This window comes from Carassius auratus, unplaced genomic scaffold (assembly GCF_003368295.1).
Source record: "Carassius auratus strain Wakin unplaced genomic scaffold, ASM336829v1 scaf_tig00217318, whole genome shotgun sequence".
In the NCBI taxonomy this organism is placed as follows: Eukaryota; Metazoa; Chordata; class Actinopteri; order Cypriniformes; family Cyprinidae; genus Carassius; species Carassius auratus.
The window spans coordinates 91,242-97,965 of NW_020528997.1; the positions used below are offsets into that span (position 1 = coordinate 91,242).

General features: G+C 44.0%; 1 pseudogene; it reads right to left on the reverse strand.

Moving 5' to 3' along the window:
• Positions 1 to 131: 131 nt before the first annotated feature.
• LOC113100631 (cytochrome P450 3A27-like) lies at positions 132 to 6,500 on the reverse strand (annotated as a pseudogene).
• Between the last annotated feature and the right edge of the window lie 224 nt (positions 6,501 to 6,724).

Here is a 6,724-nt window from a genome sequence, read left to right on the forward strand (position 1 = left end):
AAACTTTTATTCCTACAGATGTTAATCTCATTTCTCCTGGTCTTACCGTCACACAGCCAAACCCCTAAACATGGCTGTTCTTCAGTCATCTTCAGAGAAGGACCCAGAGGTCAGGAGTCTGAGGACTAGGTTCACGTCGGAGCGCTCCTCGTGATGTTATGCTTCATTATCTGCGGTGTCAGCTTGAGTTTGATGGGCTCTTTGGGAGCCAGCAGGCCGTTAAAGCTGAGCTCTAGAGGAGTCTGTGTAGAGAGAGACGGTTTCACTGTTCCACAGCAGCGATGCAGAAACACATGATGCTAATGTTTACAGCGTTTCTGCAGGTCTGAAAAACCTCTTTATTCACACTTACACCAAGTCTAAAAAGCTCTTAAATCAGAGCAGAATGTCTTCAGATCATGCGGTCGAATGTATATCTTCCTCAGTGTTTTTGTTTTCCGGTTAAAATATCTAAAAGTCCTTAAATCAAGATGCATGAATGTAAAATAAATCCTGGAAAAGTTTTACATTTAAGTTATTCTTAAAACAATAATTTCCATATGCTATTTAGTGTTTGTCAGCAGATATATTCAAGCCTTAAGCTTGGTCTTTTGTAAAATAAAGAAAGGAGCTGATATTGATTAAATTTTCCAGACTTTAAAGTGTTGCTAATAAAGTCATAGTGTTTATCACTAGACATTTACAATTAGAGAATGTAATCTCTTAGCTTGTCTTTACTGGACATTATAAACCTTTAAAAATAACTCTTAAATGTATCTTAAACCTGGCAGAAACTGTGTATGTTAATCCAGATTACATGTACAGCTTCATGTGAGCTGTAGGAGTCTCACCTGAGTCTGGTCACACACATGCTCAGTTTTCCCTTCTGTCTGAGAGTCGACCATCAGCTGCAGGAAGTCCACTCGCTTCTGCAGGAAGTGAGAAACATGCTCTGGTGACAGCTTCATTTAAAGGCTCACATCTGTCTGTTCGTGTGAAGTGTTTGTCGTACCTTCTTGTGGTCCTTGGCCACTCTTTCGGACTTGATCTTCTTTAAGGCAGCGTAGAAGTAATCGGTCACAGATGTCGGGAAGAAGGCATAATCCATTTTGTCCAGGACAGGTGTGATGAAAGGAAATAAAGCTGGGGAAGACATTGAAAAAGATTCTTATTACATTTTTGAAATGCAGGATGTTTGCAAAGTACGTTAGCTTTTTAAAAACCTGTACCTGGATGATCAACACGATGCAGTTCGTCACTAACAAACCAGCGAGTTCTCATCGATGCCACAGTATTGAGCAGCGCACGGATGTAAAAACCACCAATTCAAGATCAAATGGGATAACCTTTCACAAGTAGGAATGTGTCGATTTGTGTTGAACTATTTTTATTTTTATTAATTTGGTATGTTTCAGTTTGGGGGGAGAGTATGTTAAATGAGTAATACATTATATATAAGGCCAGACCTATGTGTCATCTTACACTCCGTAAATCTAAATATTTGATCAAATGAGTGAGTGAATGATTCAGTGACTCGTTCACACAAGCTGTCTTTGTTTCTGAATGCATCAGAATGTTTCTCTCTAAAACTAGTTTCTGAAATCTCAAATCAATGCTTTACTCTCCTCATGGGGTGATTAATGTGCTATTAATTAGATAAATGAATTGGTACGTCATGTAGCCTACACCATTGGTCACTGTTCTAATATGGCAGCCCACAGAGATTTCTGTGTGTTCTGTTGAGACTTTACCGATGGTCAGGAAGAGAGGGCTGAACAGGTCAAACTTCAGCATTTTCTTGATGTTGGTCACAAATGGGTCTTTAGGGTTGTTGAGGGAGTCGATGTCGACACTGAATGCTGTACTGGTCACCACATCCATACTGTACGCCCCGAAGAACCTGAACACATTCGGACCACAGAGAGATATTGCTCAGTTACTTTGAGCAATATATTCTTCTCTTAGTCGTGATTTTTACAGTCCACTGGTGTATTAATGACCATCACCAAAAGCAAAGAATGGTAACACTTTATTTCAAGATGTCCTTATTACACATTACATGTACTTACTATTATAATAATAATAATAATAAATGATGCATAGTACCTTTGCTTTGGTGATTAAAATATAGTCATATTATTATCATTATCTATTCAGATTAGAAGAAGCCATGACTCATGATATTAGTAAGACTCACTCTTTAACATCTACGGCTTCTCCTCACGTTGCTGTTTTCCTCAGATTATTGGGTTTCTCTCTCAGATGACTGATGGTTTATCTGTGGCATTATTAAACAGAAGAAGACATGTGAGTGACTCCAGACTCACGCACCTCCTTTAACCTCCCGCTGGTGAAGGAGGGCGAGAGGACGCTGCGGATCCTCCTCCAGTCGTCGTCTTCTACGATGGACACGGCGTCGTACAGCGGCCCGTTCAGACGGAAGTTCTGCCGGTTCAGAGAACAAACCCAGATGAAACACAAACACATACTGTTCCAGCGGCCCTAAAACATCCCAGTCATGCAGATTTATTATTATTAGAAAGAATCTAATTTTCTGCTCAAGTCCCTCTGTATTTTTTAGAGCCCCAAAGTGGACACGGTGATTGAAAACAATTGCTTGCAAAACTTTTGCATTTTCTAGCTTTGTAATCAAATATAACCTTTCCTTTTTGACCATCATCAAGGTCCATCACTCTACGTTCAATGCAGATCAAATCAGTATTTGACGAGGCTGATTTAATATCAGATGAAGATGATTTTACCCTTCTGTTGGTGAAGAGAGAGTAGCATGCTTTAACCAGGATGGTTTTGATGATGGATAGGTCCATGATGCACAGAACAGGCTGCCTCGCATCGTAAATACTGCAAAAAAAAAAAAAAAAACTCTTGATTTCAGAAGAATGATTTCTGCTTCTCATCTGTTCTAATCATGAATTCAATGCAACTGTATAAATTATTCACTTCCAGAGACGTGATTCATTGAAGCTCTCAGGATCACAGAGTTTCAAACATGTTCATCATTTCATTGTTATTGAATAATTTGAGTTTGTGAACCAGATGATCAGATTCTTTCATAGCTACATCGTTTAGTCTCACACTCACCTCCAGACTCGTCCATACTTCTCGAAACACTCCACATCGAAAAGATGAACACCCTGAAAGAGCAGGTTATGATAAGACACTGAGAGCAGAGGAGACGAAGCTGAAGTGTGCAGGAGATCATCCATTCATTAGAGCGGATGAATCTTTAGTTAAGTCAAACTTCAGGAGCTCACCTTTCTATATCCCAGCATGGTTCCGAAGAACGGCAGAGGTTTGGGCCCCGGGATGCCCAGCTTCTTGAAGACACCATGAGGCCAGGATCCATATCTGGAAACGACATCAGAATCTTTTAAGACAGATGTTATGACATCAGCAACAGTCACGTGTTTGAGAATCACTTTCTTCTGCTATGAAGTGTGTCCACAGACACTGTTTACTGAATCATCCCCATACAGAAATGTATTATATGACATATACATGTATATCCTGTATCAAGACTTTTACTATCTATGTGTTACAAATAAAGCTGTATCATTTTCACATACATGAAAAAAAATTAATACTTCTGGTCATTATCTGGGTAGGTGAGCAATATTACAAAATATAAAACCCCCATAGTAAAATGTGTATACAGGTATGTACATATTTTAATATCTATATTCTTAAATTTATGATATTGTTTGTTGCAAGTGTCAACGATATATATTTTATGCAAATTAAATAAAAACATGCATGCCAAAAATCTGTATGCTTTTGTAATATATCTAATACATGACATTCATGCCCCAAAATGTATTACACATTCATATTGAAAACATAGATATTTGTATGGACTAGATATGCATGTTAATATATGAAATTATTTCAGTTTTATGTTCCATGTTTTTGATTTATATGACAATGTATCTCATATGTATCACGCTGTCAGTCTCTGTTTTCCTGGGTGTTCCCTAGTAAGCTCACTTCTCCTTAGGCACTTCACCATAGGCACTTTAATTCCTCTAGTCTGGTCCTGTCTTCACAGTAATTGCACTCCAATTAAATCGCACAGGTGCTGACAATTCTTTGTCATTAGTCTCCTTATATATAGCTGTCCTTCTCTGTTGTTTGTATGGAGTCCTTACCCTATGTGTCATATGTTCTCATTTCCCGAGACCTACCCTTACCTTCTCGTTCCATCCGGTCCCCTCTTTTGTTTTGTTTCGTTTGTCTTCCTGGACTGTTTATTTTGTATTTACCCTTTTTGTTAATTAAACATATCTTGCAACTGGAACCTACCCTCTCCTTGTGTTTTCCCTAACACACAACGTCACAGAAGGACTCCATCACCAAGGATCCAGCGGTATGTTTGCTGCCATTTCCTCCCCAGCCAGCAAGCGGGAGAAAGGTGGCTTTGAGGGCTCTCGCCTAGTGGTGTTCCGGGGGACCAGGGGAGGTCGCTCCGGAGCAAACAGTCGAGAGGAGGTCCGGCAGCGATCTCCACGGTGGGCTCCCGTTGACCCGGGGTTCGGTTGGGGGCCGCCATTTACCCAGTATGTCCCGAGAGGAGAAAGGAGACGCAAATCGGCCGAGCCAGCACCGTTGTATCAGATGGCCGCCAGTCCTGTGCTGCTGCACAAAATTTCTGCCAACCCAGCACCGCTGCACGGCATGGCCGCCAACCCAGCACCACGAGGCAAGATGGCCGCCAGCCCAGCGCCACAGCACAAGATGGCCGCCAGCCCAGCGCCACAGCACAAGATGGCCGCCAACCCAGCACAACGAGGCAAGATGGCAGCCAGCACAGTGCCAAAGAACAAGATGGCCGACTCAACGCCTGAGTCTCCAGACAAGGTGCTACCGACTCGCCATCATGGAGGAGGAGGAGACCGGCGTCTACCATTCCTCAAAGCCCGGAGAACATTCCCGAGCGGGCCGCTGCCGTCCAGGAGGACGTTCCCGAGCGGGCAGCTGCCGTCCAGGAGGACATTCCCAAGGCCGCTCCGGAGGCCGAAGCGGTGCCCGAGACAGTTCCCGAGGCGATGCCGATGCTGTTCTGGAGGCCGAGGCGGTGCTCGATGCTGTTCCGGAGGCCGAGGCGGTGCTCGATACTGTTCCGGAGGCCGAGGCAGTGACTGATACTGTTCCGGGGGCTGAGGTGGTGCCCAATGCTGTTCCGGGGGCTGAGGTGGTGCCCCAATGCCGAGGCAATGTTCGAGGCTGTTCCGGAGGCCGAGGCGGTGACTGATACTGTTCCGGAGGCCGAGGCGGTGCCCGATGCTGTCCCGGAGGCCGAGGCAGTGCCCGAGGCCATTCCGGAATCAAGTCAGATTCCTGTTGACCTTCCCAAGTCAAGTCAGGTGCCCATTGACTTTCCAGAGTTGAGTCAGTTCCCGGTTCACCCTCTAGAGTCGAGTCAGATGGTCATGGACCCTCCAGAGTCAGGGTTAGTCACCATCAACCTTCCAGAGTCAGGGTTAGTTACCATTGACCCTCCAGAATCAGGGCTAGTTCCACATGGTGGTGATGGCCCTCTGCTCCGCACGGGAGGGCATCACATGATGTCCTTTATGGACCCATGTTTTTGTTTTCTTTTGCCCTCTATCTGTCTCCTTCTTTGGACCTGGCCCTCCGTCCCTCCCGCTGATCCTCTGCCGGTCCACCACCCCCCTGGACTCCTTGTTTTGTGTTACACTTCTCCCGTCTTTGTCTTTCCATTTTACATGGTTGTCCTGTCTTTGCCTTTCCATTATATCTGGTTCTCCTGTCTCTGTTTTCTGACCCTCCGTCCCTCCCCCTAGTCCGCCGCAGCTCCACCTCCCTCCTATCACTTTTTCTGTCGGGTTTTACTGGGTTTCAGGTGGAGCATCTGGTAGCTGCTCCTTAGGGGAGGGGGTAATGTCACGCTGTCAGTCTCTGTTTTCCTGGGTGTTCCCTAGTAAGCTCACTTCTCCTTAGGCACTTCACCATAGGCACTTTAATTCCTCTAGTCTGGTCCTGTCTTCACAGTAATTGCACTCCAATTAAATCGCACAGGTGCTTCCAATCCTTTGTCGTTAGTCTCCTTATATATAGCTGTCCTTCTCTGTTGTTTGTATGGAGTCCTTACCCTATGTGTCATATGTTCTCATTTCCTGAGACCTACCCTTACCTTCTCGTTCCTCCGAGTTCCATCCGATACATTCTTTTGTTTTGTTTCGTTTGTCTTCCTGGACTGTTTATTTTGTATTTACCCTTTTTGTTAATTGAACATATCTTGCAATTGGATCCTACCCTCTCCTTGTGTTTTCCCTAACACACAACGTCACAATATGTAAATTTAACAGATTCACATTTATCAGATTTCTGTGTGGATTTTTATGAAGATACAACTAGAACTAATTCTTCAGTTGAAGAGAGCATCACTTACATGAACAGAAGTGTCACAAACAGTATGAGCAGAGCCCATGTTTCAGCAGAGAAGAACAGACCGTAGCTCATGGTTCCTGCTCCGGGACGCTCAGACTAGAAACACTTTATTCTGCTCTCAGATTACACATTAACCAGTGGAGAAGAGCCTCACAAACAACACGCTCACCTCTGAACACACTCACAATCACTGCTGAACTGAGCTGAACTCATCGATCCCACCACAAACACACAACACATGAGCTCTTTAAGATCTGGGTTTGTTATGGGCAGCTGTGAAAGAGCAGCATACGATCTGATCTGATCTGGAGATGTA